The sequence below is a fragment of the Corapipo altera genome, unplaced genomic scaffold (genome assembly GCF_003945725.1).
Source record: "Corapipo altera isolate COAL_440 unplaced genomic scaffold, ASM394572v1 1b, whole genome shotgun sequence".
Classification (NCBI taxonomy): domain Eukaryota; kingdom Metazoa; phylum Chordata; class Aves; order Passeriformes; family Pipridae; genus Corapipo; species Corapipo altera.
The window spans coordinates 19,734,137-19,751,599 of NW_020884881.1; positions in this window are offsets into that span (position 1 = coordinate 19,734,137).

Genomic DNA, 17,463 nt, shown 5'->3' on the forward strand with positions numbered 1-17,463 from the left:
TACGGGATACTCCTTCCCTGTATGAACCAGTACGGGACACTCCATCCAGTATGAACCAGTATAGAACACTCTGTCCTGTATGAACCAGTACGGGACACTCCGTCCCGGTGTGAACCAGAATGGGGCACTCTGTCCAGTATGAACCAGTGCGGGACACTCCTTCCCTGCATGAACCGGTATGGGGCACCCCGTCCCAGTATGAACCAGTACGGGACACTCCATCCCAGTATGGACCAGTATGGGACACTCCATCCCTATATGAACCAGTACGGGGCACCCCGTCCCAGTATGAATCAGTACGAGACACTCCGTCCCGGTATGAACCAGTACGGGACACTCTTTCCTTGTATGAACCATTACGGGATACTCCTTCCCAGTATGAACCAGTACAGGGACACTCCATCCCAGTATGAACCAGTAAAGGGACACTCCATCCCTATATGAACCAGTATGGGACACTGTCCCAGTATAAACCAGTACGGGACCCTCCATTCAGTATGAACCAGTATGGGACTGGGGAGGGAGCCCAGTGCCCGGGGAGATGCAGGATGCAGTCCCCAGATGGAGGCAGTGGAGGAGGCAGTGGGAAGGCTGCTCCCCCCTCAGCTGCCCCCGTTCAGGGCACCCCCACCTCAGATGCCACAGCACGTTGTTTTGACAGAGAGAACCCAAAGAAGAATAGCAAATCCCAAATTCCTTTGGGTTTTCACAGTGCTCATGGTGTGTGATCTGAGCTCTCAAAAAATCACAGAGTGGGTTGGGTTGGAAGAGACCTTAAAGATCATCCAGTTCCAACCCCCTGCCACGGGCAGGGACACCTTCCACTATCCCAGGTTCTCCAAGCCCTGTCCAACCTGGCCCTGGACACTTCTAGGGAAGACGGATGCACAACTTCTCTGTGTAACTTGTTTCAGTGCCTCACCACCCTCACAGTCAAGAATTTCTTCCCAATGTCTCATCTAACCCCGTCCTCTTTCAGTTTATAGATGTTCCCCCTTGTCCTATCAAAAGAGATGGAAGTTATTCCTCGCACAGTCTGCACACGACTTTCTCCCTGCAATAAACTTTTTAAAGGAAGTGTATGGAATCACGAGGCTAGAGACAAACAACAATAAACAGAAAGTAAAGTTTATTTTGGTGGGATGGTTCAATGCCAAACAGCAAATATTTTCAGATGCTCCATATAGCTTATGTAAAGAAAAACACTTCAAATCCCATTTGAAGTGACAGCAATAACAAACCCCTCTTTAGTCCCACATTCAGAAATTGAATTATTGTTAAGGACTTTTCAGATCTAAGAGCCTGTGTTGCTGCTGAGGAAGGAAGAAATATCATTACAGCTGAATTGTGAAGATTTGGGGAAACAAACTTGAGTCTAGAGATATGTCCCTGCCATATGATGAGCTGCCATTGACCCTTATTAGTTGGAACTATACTGGAGTTTGATTTAGGAATTCAACTGGCAGAGGGCAGGACTGTATTTATGCCCAACACTACTTTCCTTGTATGTTATATCACAATTTTCTACAGTGTTTCTAACTCCTTGAGAAATCGGTGGTAGCTTATTGAATGAGTAATCTGACATCTTGTCTCCTTGGGCATTCAGCATTTCCAGTTACTTAACAAGAACACTTTAAATTTGCGAGGAAAAAATGGGGACAATGATATGAGACTCCTCTGAGTTTGACAAAGAGCTGTACTGAGAAAGTGAAGAAAGAAAATTTCTTTCTCATCAAACATCCCTGTCTTATTCTGGCATGTTTGTTGCCATCACTGCCACTAATACTGAGGTCACTGGGTAATTGTTGTTGCACAATATTTAGCTATTTGGATGTATTTATTGCACTGTGTCATTTGGGCTTAAAGTCTGATTTGGTCTGGCGAAATAATTTTTGTTTTCTGAAGCAATCCTCAAAATTTTGTATCTACCTGAGCCTGGATTTTACCCAACCACACCAAATTCCCACCCCAACAGCTTGCACTAATTATTCAATGTCTTCTCTTTGATAGGGGCAAGGATGGATTTTCATTTTTGCTCATACCAAGCATGTCAAATCAGGTGAGCTGAGCTTTCTAAGAATTTTGGCCACTTGCACCACATGAAAAAGCAGATAAACATGCATGATTGTCTGCAAAGCCAGGCACAACCTCCAGCCCTGAAGCAGATAGATCTGGCACTTCAATCTCAAAATGTTACAGACACTATCTCTATATGAATCAGAAGGTCCTTATCTCCAGCACTGCTTTCAGCTGTGCTACTGTGCACTTTATTTCCCCATGGGGAGCTGAAAAAATGGTGCTAGTAAGTAAAGATGCTACTTCCTCTCCTACTTATGCTGCTTTTTATTAACACAATCTTCCTAAACACATTTACAGGTACGTCTGTTTTCATAAAAACAGTGAAAGCTTCTTAAATACCAGAAGAAATTGTTTTCACTTTATTTATGGAGGATCTCCCAAGTATTTTCCTTTGGTTTCTTGCCTTAGCAATGCTTGCATTTTTTAAAGGAAGGCTGGATATAATTCACAATCTGTAACCTTGTGGAAGAAAAAAAAATCAGCAAGACACTAATTTTACAGTGTCAGAATCCCGTTAGGAAAAGAACCGGCATCCTATGTTAAAGGAAGAAGTCAAATAATTAATTGCATCAAAGATAGAGCACAGAGATAAATCACTGTGGATTGAAATGTCACAGAGCAATAGCACAGAATGACAGTCACTGGGAGAAACCAAAATGAGGTTAGAGTCTGCAAAAATGGAAAACATGGCAACAGCAGGAGATTTCAGTTCCTCCTTGGAACAAGTCTCAACAGGAAGGGCAAAGGCTGAGTTATTAGACACATAAATAACTACTTATTAAAGCCATGAATCATAATTCACAAGAAGAGAAGCAGCTCTTGGTTAGGTCTGGAAAGTGCATTAGGCATGGATCACAATTGATCCATCGCTGTTTGTGATAATAACCACCATGTACTTGTACACATCCATTTAGGAGCAAAGGATCCAACAGAATCCTGCTCGTTAAATTGAGGAAGGCTGAAGGCTGGTAGAGAAATCTCACCCATCTGCCAAGTCTGAAGGTCCCACGTAGACTGGAAATGGAGGAAAAACTTGTGAGGTCACCCCCAGCACTACACATCTTGAAACCTACGGATTTGTGGTTGAAATCTCCTTTTCAGCTGTATCTGCCAAGGTGGGGCAGCACTGGCCAGCTCTGTGCCCCCAACAGACCCTCGTTGGTAATGAAGTCTGAACTTCCAACTATCTTTATTTTTTTCTGTTAGGATTTCAAACCATTCCATCTTGGTGCTTTTCCTCTCGAATCCCACTAATGGTTGCTGTATCAGCAGTCCTACCTCTGTACCTGCCTTTATCTCATGTGGCCCTGTCTGCACTTTTTCTTGCAGTTCCTTCCCCCAGCTTAGCAATTTTCCCATCAGTTTGAGAGGAGTTTGGTGCAGCTGGGTCTCCTGAACTCGTGGGAGAGGAGGGAGGGAGATTATGGAGATGAGGTTAAAGGCAGGATCAAAAAGCTATGAATAAACTCCCAATTTTCCCACTGTGAGAAGAGCCACCAGCCTTGATTGGGACCCTTCATTGTGCCAACAGGTAACCTGGAAAAGGTGAACAACCAAGGTGATAAAATTTGCTGTGGATCCCAAATTATTCAGAGTAATCAGCCAAAAGCTGAAAGGAAGAAGTTGCAGAGGGATGGCGTGACGCTGGCTGGGTGATGAGATGGCAGATGGGACCCAGAGTTAATGAATGCAAAGCAATGCACACAGGAGAAAATAGCACTAACAAAACACACACAGCAGCAGGCTCTAAATCAGCTGCTTCCATTAAGGAAAGAGATGCTGCATTCATCGTGGATAATTTTCTAGAAATGCCTACTCAGTGCTCTGAAGGAAGCAAGGAAGCAAACAGGCTGCTAGGAAGCATTAAAATTTTAAAAAAGGGGAAAATATCCTCATAAATCCAACACGCACATGTACCTTTGAGTGGCCACCTGCACTCCTGGGCATGTCATCCCCTCCAAGAAGCAACAGTGCAATACAAAAACTCAAAGAACTCAGATGCATTGGGTGAAAAGAAGCAGTTGAAGGGGACCCTGAAAGCATCAAGCACCCAAAATGGTACAGAAAAGGTAAATGGGGAGCTCTCATTTTTCTCCCTGATGGTGATCTTCAAGAAGATGTAAAATGAAGCAATTCAGAAGGGGAAAAAAAAAAAAACAACAAAAAAAACCCCAACAAAAAACCCCACAAACAAACAAAACAAACAAACAAAAAACCAAACAAAAACCCCAAAAACAAACAAACAAAAAACCCCACAACACAAAAAAGTCAGCCTGTAAAAGCCTCATTTATTATAATTTTCCTGAAGCATCAATAGCAGTGTTTGGTGGATGTGGATCATCTGTACTACGTTACAGATCCCCTTTGAGGGTGAGGGTTGCTAATACGCCAAAATGGCATTAGAGGGCAGCGCACAGCAACCTAACTGGAGTTTTTTTGAGGTGGCAATAGTGGTTGTGGGAAACCACCCCTCAAAACCTCTGAGCATCAGGAGAACAGAGCAGCTCGCACTCCCACAGGTGGGAAATGGTGGGGACCACAATGTGGCACAAAAGCAAAATATCAGGACTGATGAGAGCACTTTATTTGCTTCTTCCCCCCCCCCCCCCCCCCCCCCCCCGGAAATGCTTGCTTGATTATCATTGTCTTCTTCCCAATGATCTTCATTCAGCTTTGCCCACGTGGCAAAAATGAAATATGAAGAGGAAATACCAGGGGAAAATTCAACCTGGCTTCGGAAGACTGACTTAAGTTTGCTGGCTTGAAAAGCTACTCCATGAAGTAGCAATCTGAAAGAATTGAAAATAGTTAGAAAGGCATTTGAAATATTCATTCTTCTGCTAAGGGAATAGCTGAAAATGTGACTATGAAAGCAATGATGGAAACTTTGTCTCTTTGCCATATATAGAATAACCCAAACCCCCCAAAAATTGTGGGTTTTTTTTTCACTTATATTACTTATTTCACATTTCTACCTAGTTTCATTCTTGGCTGAGTTCCATAACTAAAATGAGTAAGAAATGAGTAAGAAATGAGTAAGAAATCAGAACAGAAACATTTCATCACAGATGAAGTTTCCAACACACATATTTCAATATATTTGATCACAACTAAAGGAAACTCCATTTCTATTGACACTGCACAGTGGAGTGTTTTTGTTTGGCCAGCAATGGGAAAAAAAAATGCTGTAAATGAGGAAATGGCCATTTTGTCCTACTTTCACTGTCTCAAGCTAGTTTGAAGAACTGAGAAAACGTGTGAAAACGTAACAGTGTAAATATTACACATGACTAGACTCAGTACAGATGGGATGTCTGCCATCACTGAGAGAAAAAAAAATGGTTGTGCTGCTCTGCTAGAGGAAGGATTTGGATAAGAAGCTATTCAGAACCCTCCTGTGTTAGCCATAAAATGAGTCTTTGTGCCAAAAATGTAGGTTTCCCACAGGCTGAAAATCCCACTGTCTGGGGCATCAGTAAATTGGGGGGATTTCAGGAGGTTTGTCTTTCTAGAATCCTGGAAATCTGTGTTAAAAGGGACCCACAAGGATCATCAAGTCCAACTCCTGGCCCTGCACAGGACCACCCCAAGAATCCCACCATGTGCCTGAGAGCATTGTCCAAATGCTCCTTGGACTCTGTCAGTCTTGGTGCCACGGCCACTTGCCTGGGGATCCTGTTCCAGTGCCCAACCACCCTCTGGGGGAGGAATCTTTGCTGGGATTTGGACTCGATGATCCTTACATGTCCCTTCCAACTTGAGACATTCCATGATTCTGTGATTTTATGGAAATGAGAGGGGATAGGGGAGGATTAAGCCTCCATTGCACTGGTCATCAGCTTTAGAACTAATAGCTTTGAGACAGATTTTGGAAGCCAAGGCAAACAGTGAGGGAGGGTCTGGAAGAGAAGGAGAAAATCAGCTTTACAGTCTGGCTTGTCTTCCCTCCCAACCATTACTGTTCATGCCTGCAGTGAGCACTTTCATTTCAATATTACCATTTTCTCTTTAGTTCGCTCCTATCACAGCCAAACATTGGCTGAACCATTTTTTTCCCAAAAATTTCAGTAGCTTCTATTTTTTTTTTAAGGTTGAATGGTGTTAAGTGTTACGGTGGAGATCCTTTGCCATTTGACTTTTCTGCAGGTTTGAAGATTTTATGCCGGGAAAGACTATTGGTTAAATTTAGAAGGGCTGGTTCCCTTTTAGAATCATTTATCCCCTTCCTAAAATATTGCTTCAGTCTGTTGCAGGTTTAATAGTGACTTTAAAGCATTTCCTATGGGTTTAAGATCCCAACTTGAGCCTGTTTGAAGGATTCTGGTCATCTATTCTCTGTCCATGAAAGTAACTTGAGTACTCAAAAAGAAAAGGAATCTCAGGCAACAATTTTCACCATCCATTGAAACGTCTTAATGAAAGCTCTATCCAAATTTACAGGTACATTTTTTGGACTGAAATAAAATTCTGGATTTGAGGTCAAATTCTAAGAACTGTGGGTTGTTACCAAACCATGTGACACCACTATGGAAATGCATTTGTACTGATGATTCACAGATAGGGAAGGTTATTCTTCTGCTTGCTGCAGATTTATATCAAATTCTCCTGAACAACTGTTTTCAGCTAAAAACAGCTGAATCCAAGAGCTTTGGGTTCAAAGAGAATTCTCTGCTGTCCTGTCATGGTGGCCATCACAACACTCCTGGCATAAACAGAACTGTTTGGTTTTAATAACACATTTATGGGCACTGAGGTGTTCACAGACAGTACCAGGTTGACCAGAGAGGTTGTGCAGTCTCCATTCTTGGAGGCTTGCAAGACCCAACTGATTAAATCCAGGTGGGATCTCATAACCAGCTTTATCTTTAGAATCCAAATTATTTGATGAGTCTGTGATCATTTCTATGGTTTTGTTACTTGCTATATTTCTCCAGACAGATGAAGGAGAAGATTTACCATCCAGGCTTGCTCTGGATTACCGACCACGTGCTCTGATCACTGGGTAAATTTGCAAAAGGAATTCTGCTCCTCCATTAGGGATTGCCAGCTCTTAAACAGAAGTTCAGCTTATTTTCCACATATACAGCCTTTTGTGCTGGGACATGGTCTCATCTGTCTTTTTCTATGGATTCCTTCCCATGTGGTTTGTGTGCAGCACCCTTGGCCCTCGAGCGTGTCCAATGGCCTTGATATTCTAGGTGAATTTTTGAAGCTAAGAAAAAACTGTGATGTTCAGAATCTGTTGAATGAAGGACTGCTGGTTTAGGGTAGTCCTGGAGGACTTACACATCAGCCTTCAAGATTGTCTCTGCCACAAAGATTTGTGGTGCAAACAGAGACAGGTACACTGGAACATCCTCATCCTTGACCAGTCTGGTCTAAGTGATATGACTCTGGTTTAGAATTCAGACCCAGGCAGCATTTTACAGCTGTTTCAAAATTACACTTTCCATCTCATAAGAGGACCGTGTATATTGAATATATGGACAATTAAGATCAGCTATGATGTCTTATACAATTATAATATAATTAATCTCATCCAGTTTTAGCTCTCTAAAACTGAGATGCCCAGCACATTTTCAAGCACATGCTCTATCCATGTCTCTGGAAAATAGTCCCTGGAACAGCACTTTCCAAATGTGCTGGGACACTTTCCATATTCCATTTTATATCCCAGGACTTACTCTTGTTCATAGTTTTTCACGTTATAAGAAAAAAAAAATCATTGTGTGCCTTGAGGTTTTTGATATCTTTACAATTCACAAGATACTGCTGGAGTAAGAAACAAAGAGCTGTGTGTTTATTCAGAGTATACATCTCATAAAAGAGAAAAAAACTTTTATATGTTTTAAAACAACCCAATAACTGAAAGTTAAGACAAAGTTAAGGACAAAAGCTGATTGTTCTGCATTTGTTTAAGTAAGATTTTTTGCGTCTTCCTTCAGATATTCTCCTGATTATTGTAAAGGACCTGATACTGAACTACACTGATGGGTAATCTTACCCAGCCTGTTAACTCTCAAAGCAGTGTAGCCAGAGACAGAGTCCCTTAAAGTCCTTAATATCTGATCCCACTGTGGATCAGATCATTGTGTCATGGAAGGCAAATGGTGAAAACTGAACACTGAGCTTTCAACTTTTTAAATATGACAATGTTCACCATGTGCTTTGTTTTTCCTTCTACTCTCTTTCCAATACCTTAACTGTGAACATTGTCCATCCTTCTGTTCCTGAAAAACAAGGAAGACATTAAAAAAACCCAACCCAAACCTGCTCTTCAGGTAAACAGCATTATCTCCACCATCAGAGCAGACCACATGTGCGTAAAAGGATGTGCTATCAAAAATATCTGTAATGGTGACCTTAAAAAAGTACAAGAAGTGCTAATGAATTTCTTGTTATTTTAGAAAGGGACTTTCTTCTCCGTTGGTACAGAGAGCTTCCTGAAGCAAAAACAAATGAAGCTCTTCTCTCTGTCTTTTAAAAAGATAAGGTAGAAACATTTTGACTAAGCTTGTGCTCTGTTGTTTTCTAGCTATTCAGAATTCAGAGGAGATGCCTTGAATGATCCTTTGGCCTGGACTAGAGAAGGCTCTGAGGAGACCTTAGACCCCCTTCCAGTGCCTAAAGGGTCCCCAAGAGAGCTGGAGAGGGACTTTGGACAAGGGCCTGGAGTGACAGGAAAAGGGGGAATGGCTTCCCACTGCCAGAGGGCAGGGTTAGAAGGGATATTGCGAAGAAATCCTTCCATGTGAGGGTGGTGAGGCCCTGGAATAGGTTGTCCAGAGAAGCTGTGGCTGCCTCACCCCTGGAAGTGTTCAAGGCCAGGTTGGAGCAACCTGGGATAGTAGAAGGTGTCCCTGCCCATGGCAGGGAGGTTGAAACTGGATGATCTTTAAGGTCCCTTCAAACAGAAACCATTCTGTGATTCTAAGACTGTTAAAGTCCTGTCTCTGCTCAAAGACTGCATGGCGTCAAGCAACAGAACACAGAGACATCTCTGCAGTTAAAATGAATATTTTTACCAGGAATTTATTGTTATCAAGAGCTTACAGGTGTAGGGCAAGGAGAAAGGCAGGGAAGTGACTTCCCCAAGCTACATTTGGAGTTACTGAAAGAGCCAAAATTAGGATGAGGTGCTTAGCTATCTCCTCTGGGCTCATTCTTCTGATGCTTGTTGCCTTTTACAGCAGGTCCGCTCATCTGGTTTCCCAGCTACATTTGTTGGTTATGATTTCTCATTTTAAAGCCCCACGCTGGAGCTGAATGTTGCTGGGATGAAGCATTCCAAGGGCAGACCCAGGCTGTGACACCATGGGGAGCCCATGGCAATGCTTGTGACAATGAGTCAGTACCCGCAGCTCAGCTCTGACAATGTCACTCTTTGGGGACCACGAGAAGCTGAGGTTTGGCTGTGCATGACCTCTTGGGATGCCACAGCAACCAGAATGCCAACACAGTTTCCGTTAATACAGATGCAATTAATGTCTTTGTGCAAAGATTTAATTTTTGAATCTTCTTTATCCCACTGAAGAGAGATGACACAGAAATAATCATCTTGGTGGATACTCTTTTAACCCTAAACAGCCAAGCAGGTAGATACTATCATTCTGCTACAAATTATATTTTTATATTATTTTCCATCTATTCTTTTTATAGCATTGGAGCTGCACATATCTGGTGTAGCATCTGGAGTGCTTTCCACTTCTAATTTTAAATGACCTGACAAAACACTCCAAATTGAGGAGGCCCAGTGTATGGCTTTTATTAGTCACATCAAATATTTCAGGTTTTCCATTTGCTCACCATGAAAAAGGCTAATGAGATGGTTTTTGAGTGCTACTCTTTGTACAGTGCAGGTGACAGATATAATGAAGATGGTCATGAGGGCACCTGAGTGAGGGGCAGTTAGAGTCTGACTGATAGGAAGTAAATCAGCCCTGGAAATAGTCCTCTCTTTACTGCTTCAACACATGTGACATCAAGCTCTGTGTGTGACATGGGGCCATGTGAACCCCTCTACCCCAAATGTTCTCACTTAATTACTAATTTCCTGTATTAAAAGTAAGATACAGTTGCTAGTCAAACCCTCCAGATGAGGAAATGCTGATCTCTGGAATTAGAAATAAAGGATTTTAAGAGTTGGAACCATTCCACTTAGGGCAGAGCCTAAAATTGTAAGATTGTTTAATGCTTTTTTCATAGGACTATACTATCAACATGCAGTAATCAAAGTAGACAGGACTTCAGAAGGGCTGAACTGTGATTATCAGAGGCATCAATAGAGAAGAGGCTGCATGTATGTCCAGAAGAGAGATAAAAGATCCCACACGTTGTTTTTTTCATCTGATTTCCTGCCTGCACTGAGTGTCACCATTCACTTTCAAGGCACAAGATTGTCCCACACATGATGAGATTCTGCTGGATGAAGGTGATCTCCAGCAAAATTTGCACATTTCTTGTGCAGTTGGTAAAAAGAGTCAAATTCAAAGCTGATTGCACTCACTGTCTGAGCTCAGCATTTTGGGATGAGGACCTTTTTTCAGCACTGAATGCTCTTGAGTTGTAATGAACTTTGTTCCTGTTGTTCCTGACCTCTGGGAGAAAGCTTGAGGCTCTTTGCCCCACACAAGTGATTCCTCTGCAACCTGCAAAGCCAATCATTGGGCAGCTCCCTTGGCTGGATGGATGCAGATGGTGAAATGAGGTCTGACTTCAGTGTGGACAGTTCAATTCATGGGGGTCAGAGGGGAACTTCCTGGGGGTGAGTGTAGCTGTGTTGAACAGCTGATAAACAACTGCTGTTTTCTTGAAAGAACAGCTACAGGGCATGAAATATAAACTGCTTTATGGAAATAACTCCTGAATTTCATTAGCATGTTTTACAGTCAGCTCAATCCTGTCTAAGGTCACCTTCTTGCTTCCTTCTTCTCCCATGCACCAGAGAGGCACTGATCAGCAAGGCCCTGAACAGTACAAGTGTTAGGACTGGTGTGGACATCTTGGACCTTTCCACACTACAGATTTGCCATCTGCAGTTCATTGTTTTCTCCTTTAATTGCATTACCCTTCAAGAATGAACTTGCCCAGAGTCAGCCCCAAACCTGCTGTGCTCCAGCATTTATAACCTGTGCACGACACCACAAGAGGCAGAGGGATGGTGGGGTTGGAAACAGGGTCTGGATCCAGGACACTGGACAAATATCTAGCTCATCTGAGGGAAGTGGATACATCTGATGGTAGAGAGGTTATTTCTGCCAAGGTCCCTAAGCCCTGAGAGACTGTTATAGACACCAAGGGCAACACAGGGTAATTTTTGCTCCTAATTATAGCAGATGGAGTTTGTTTGAGACAGTTGAAAACCTGGTGGGAGGTTTGGTGACATCTGCAACGTTTGGGTGCTCTGCTTGTTTGTAGTCAGTGCAGAGAAGCAGACACTTCACAGTGGAGTTCATCTCACCCCAATGCAGACACCTAAAATAGATCATCAGAGCTGCTCCTACTGCTCTTCATTGGCTGCGAGGGCAGGTGACCAGCTCGGAAGTCTGCATCTACACCAACATCTAATATTAAGTGAGAAAAGGTGAAAAACACCTTGTTGATCCTAAATTCTCTTCTTGTCTCAGCAGTTAAGATTCCTCAGGAGAAAGACATGGAGTGCTATGAAATCCTCCACAGGCTTGTTGAGTTACTCAGAGCTTTGCACCTCAAACATCCATCATGTCATGGTTAGGGAGACCTCAGAGCAGCCTTCCAGTACCTAAAGGGAGCTTACTAGAAGGCTGGAGAGGGACTTTTCATGAGGGCATGGAGGGATAGGACAAGGGGGAATGCCCTTAAACTGAAGGAGGGTAGAGTCTGATTAGATATTAGGAAGGAATTCTTTACTGTGAGGGTGGGGAGGCAATGGAACAGGTTTCCCAGAGAGGCTATTAACTCCCCATCCCTGGAAGTGTTCAAGGCCAGGTTGGATGGGGCTTTGAGCAGCCTGGTCTAGTGGAAGGCATCTCCATCCATGGTAGGAGGATTGGAACTGGATGATCTTTCAGGTCCCTTCCAACCCAAACCATTCTGTGGTTCTATAATTCTATGATTTGTTAATCCCAAAATCTCCATTCCAACCCTATCCTTCTCCACTGCACAAGTAGTGCTCAATCCATGAAAATGGTACTAGAGTAACACCAACAAAATGGACCATGGAGATCTAACACAGGGAAAAGGATACCCACCAGTTATCTGTTCATTTAATATCTGAACCATAATTTTCTGTCTTCAAATGTGCTTCCTTGATATCCAGGGCAATGCTTAATTGTCCCATTTTAGTTTACCTTCATCTACAACCTCTTGAACACTGGTGTCACTGCAGTATTTGAGAACAGCTGAATGTACATTAGAAAATTGGCCTACAGAGAAAATCTTACAGCAATCACAGGAAATCATGATTTTGAAATGATGTGCTCAATCATGAGGTCTAACTTTTGTAACAAAGCCTGAGTTACTCTGGCAATAATTTGAAGGATTGCTCTTGATGCTGTGAGAAGAGGCTTTGAGACTCATCAAAAAGATATTGGAGAAAGTCCTGAGCCTCATTAAGGGCAAAGAAACCAAGGCATGAACCCTTATTCTGCACTGAATAAAAGGGTCAGCTTTAATAATTTATGCTCAAGAAGGAGAAACTCTTATTATTTTCTGCTTCTTTATCCTGGTTGAAGAAAAATGCATCCCAAACTTTCTACATTCAGGTTTTCATTTTTGTACTCTGTACTTTTTGCCTGAGTACCACACCAACTTTCTCACTTGAACACTAACATTTCATGGTTGGTGGTTAGATCTAGAAACTTCCAAGTTTTTTCAGGTTCAAGGATTTTTTAAAATATTTCCCAAGAGCAGTATTTGCATTTAGTTTTCCCCTTTTTTTGCATTTCTATAAGAAATCCTCAAAATCTGTACAGTTCAGAAGCTCTTTTTTGACTCCCAGGGAAGGAGGTAGATTAAGATCTAAGAACTGAAATTCAACAGTTTGCTCTAATTTCTATGGTAGAGAAATTAGCCTGAGTTCTTGGAACATCTACATCAACTTCCTATGAGGTGGTAAATTCAGAGCTGACTCAACAAAATTCATACAACCAAGATTAACTGTGCCTTCACTGAACCAGCATTCAGTGCCTTCCAAAACAGAAGCCTCTACCCAGCCCATGAAGCTAAAGAAGATGTAGAAAGGTGCCTTATGACAGGCAGCAGAAAGATTTTTAATGGTGGTCTTCAACCATTGGAAGCTTACTTAGTAATATAAGGGCAAAAGTCAGGATGGGAGTCATATAATGCAACAGTTTGTCATTTAAAACTTGGTGGAGATCAGGTTCATCTCCCCTGATTTCTGACGCCTCTAAAAAGGATATCTGGCTTATTTAAATACTTTTTAAGTTACAGCCCTGCCCTACTTGTCTTCTTTGTTGATAAAGGGAGCCTAGACAGTCAGCTCAGGTGTTTGTACTGGTTGCAGCTTGCTGGGCTACAAGTCTAAAAATGAGGAAGAGCACAATCCTTACCAGCCCCTAGACTGTAGTGCTGGAAGAAGACTTGAGGGGTCATCTAGTCCATGTCTAGATCAGCTCTATCACTACCACTGCTAAGGCTCTTATCTAGTCCTGTTCTCTATCATCGTTCCTCAGACAGCCTCAAGGTATTCAGCCTTTTCTTTTAGAAGAGGTTTCCTAAACTATCTTGTCATTCTCACTGCTTTCCTCTGAACTGTCTTCTGCTTCTCCATGTTTTTGTCAACCTGTAGTGCCCACAACTAGGCACAGTACCCTGTCCATGGCTTCATTGTCCCAGCACAGAACAAGGGGTTTCTTTGCATGTTTTATACATTTCAGAATTAGATTTAAGCTTTTAATGTGTGACACTGCGAGCTGGTCTTCTGCATGCAAGCCCTGGTTCATTTTCTGAAGATCAGGTATCTAATCAGTGATGTCACTGCTCCATTTCACTGTTTTATTCTACCTGTGTATAAAACTTGCACTTAATCTTTAAACAGCATTCTAATTTTTTTTGTCCAGCGTATTGAGGTCACTTTGAATTTCTTTCCTGCCCTCTGTAGTTTCTCCTGACCCAGCATCTTCTGCAAATGCAGTGAAGTTTGTCTATATTCATCATCCAGGTAACTGTTGAAAATAATGAATAACCAAAGACCCACATTCTATCCTGGGGATCACCTTTCAATGCATCCTTCTCTTCTGATGGTTAATCAGTGCCACTCAATATGCTCTTCCATTCAACACAGCTCTGAACCATTTTAAGGGCACTTTCTTTTCAGGGATTTTCCAATCACTTTTGTGCTCACCTCATGATTCATCTAGGATATATTTCCATAACTTCACAGATAATGTGAAAATTCTTACTGAAATCAAGCAGAGAGAGAGGGTGCCTTGGGTAAGGAGCTCACTGCAGAGGCCGTCTTCAGACTTGTGCACTTTACAACATTAAATATACTTGATTAACTATACTTGATGATAAAAAAGGAGGAGAAAAGGAACAGATATGATTACACGATAATATGCTTCCTTTATCAGTTTAAGTTCCTGATTTTTTTTCTGCTCAGGTCAAAGGGCTGGTGATTGCAAGTAAGAATAGGAAGGAAGTTATCTGTACTATTCAGTTGTGTTTGCATGGGGAAATATTAAAGAATCCAATCTAGACACTGATGTATTAAGGAAGTTGTGCCAGCACTCACTACATGGAAACTAAATATATCAAGAATTTTTCACATAAACCAGGAGTTCAGCTGGACATGAAGTCTGAGGAGAAAGAGACTAAAAATTCAGTCTCCTCCAGATGTGCTCATTAGACACTGTTTTATTGTAATAATAATGTGCTTGGTGTTTGCTTTCTGGGGGATTTTTGGCTGTTGCTGTATACTAACCTGACAATTTTGGAGAACAGACAAAAAAAACCCAACACAATGACAATGTTGTGGTTTAACCCCAGGCACCAACCAAGCAGGATTTGATTGATGGATCAAGCCCAACACTGAGTACTGGGTTTGCAAGGCCCCTTTCAGTGTTATGATCCTCACATATTTATCACAGAACTCAGTGAAATCAGTGAAAGGAATAATTAATAAGAGTGTAATGAACCACATCCAGAATGTTTGACAGTAAAGACTGTTCTCAGTTACTAAATAAGCAATTTAAATTCTATTTCCAAATTCAGTAGGGGTTTTCAGGGTGGATTTGTCTCATGCAGCTGAAGCTACCTAAAAGACCCATGTTTGGTTTAACCCAGTTATGCTGGTTTAACCATTGCCTGCAGATGGGAGGGAGGGAGAGAAGTTGAGAAGACTGATTCATCTGGTGGATGTGGATGTCCAGAAGAGGAGGTGAATCACTCTCTGGATGCTCTTGTTGACTCTCCATTGACTCGAGGGGGAGCTTTGACAACTGTGCTGATATAGAACTCCCTCTTGAATTGGACCCAAATCCTTGCAAATACCCTTCACTTAAGATGAGAAATTCATGTGCCTCGTGTCAGTTCCATCTCACTTTCATGGGAAAGAAAAAGTGTTTAAAACCAGTTTGGCCATTATAAATAATTAGGTTGGATGAAAAATTTCTGATGATCATTTCAGGGACTTGGTATGACTGAGGCTTCCCCATTCCTCTGCTTTGCAGCAGAGCTGGATGCTGCTGTGCAGCTTGGGAAGGGCCCTGTGTGTGGCCATTGTGCATCCTGTGAATCTACAACCACCATTACCATAATTTTAAGGACATATAAGCAATAACAATTACAGAGTTTATTTAGCTATTAAAGCCACCCCCAGACCCTTCCCTAGGAAGGCTGGTATAAAATGTTATTCCCTTGAATAGAATATTTGTGTAAGAGTGATTCACATAAAAAAAAAAGTAGAAGAAAACACAAAGCTTGTTTATTTTAGTGAATTATGTGGATGTTTACCACTGCTTTGAAATGAGAAGAGCTGTAGTAAGATCACAGTGTTGTCCTTTCTTCAAGCTGGCTTAGAAACCAGCTTAAAGAAAGGACAGACCCCCAGACCAAATGAGTTTGTGCACTTAGAGTTTTAAAAGCACTTGCAGGATTTCAAAAGGCCCTTGTTAAACCTAGGCCAAAAAAAGCTGGAGCTGTGAGCTGTGTCTGTGGTTTGCTCCCTGACAACTCCATTTGTGCATCTTTTGCGGTCTCGTGGCACTGAACAAAAATAATCTTTATAATCTTATCTGTGGTGGCCTGAGCTGCGTGAGAGGCGCCTTTCCTCCCAGCTCTCTGCTGAAACAGAGAACTTCTCCCAGCAGCAAAACTCTGGTGATCAACGGAAGAAAGTCAATGAGCAACAGAGACAGCAGCACCTTCTTTTCCTCCTACACCTTCCTAGATCTCAAGATGGTTTTTTTTGTGTTTCCCCCCACCACTTTCCAGGTATCCACTGAGTTTTCACAGTCCATCCCCTCCTTTATTGCCACACCTAATTCTGTTGCTAATATCTCATGCTTATCATCTAAATTATAATGCTAGCTAGGATTTTTTCTCATAAGCCCTGTTTTTTTCTGTGCCTGGATACCTTTCCCTCTTGCTGGGTCCCTCTGTTCTCACCCTGCCCTTCTCTGCCTCGCTCTGTTTTGGGTCAGTTCCTTGCAGAAGCACCACTGTTTTTTTTTTCCTGGAATGGTTTAGCAATCCGACCTATTTCACAAAGCTGACCTGACTAATACCTCTCACAAGCCATAACCGTTTTTTTCTGACCTTTAAAGGGCTTAAACGCCGAGTTATGGGTCTTTCTCACGCAAACTGCGTTTGCAGCAATTAGCCACCTGGGGTCACCGTTCCTTCCAGTACAACTCGTATTTCGCGTTCAGACCTGGATAAAATCTCACCCTTTCTAACAAAATGTAAGTGGCTATTACCCACCTACACTGAGATTTGCAGCTTGAAAGCAAATGGCTACATGAAAGATTGAACTAAAGGACTGCAGAAAAGGTCTCCTATCTCTGTCTTCATCATGCAAACAGGTACAGAAAATTAAATAGTTTGGCCAGGCAAGAAATAGAAGCAGATGTTGTAGAGTAAATCCCTGCACGTCCAAAGAACAGACCCCATGTTTAGTGATGGAAGGAAAAATTGTGTTTAAAAGTTAAGGATTTCTTTCTGGGCAACATAACAAACATGTTTTACCAGCCCAGATGGCCACAGAGTTCAGGTAGTTGCATATTTCCAGGCATCTTGGAAAAAGGTAGAGAACTGGGGTCTAAGACTTTCAGACATATTTTTCAGGAGTAAAACTCTAAATCCTTCAGTGGTCTTTGGCATGAGCTTTTCCTATTATACTGTTAAATAAGGAAGATGATTTGATACTAAATCAAGGGCAGTAAA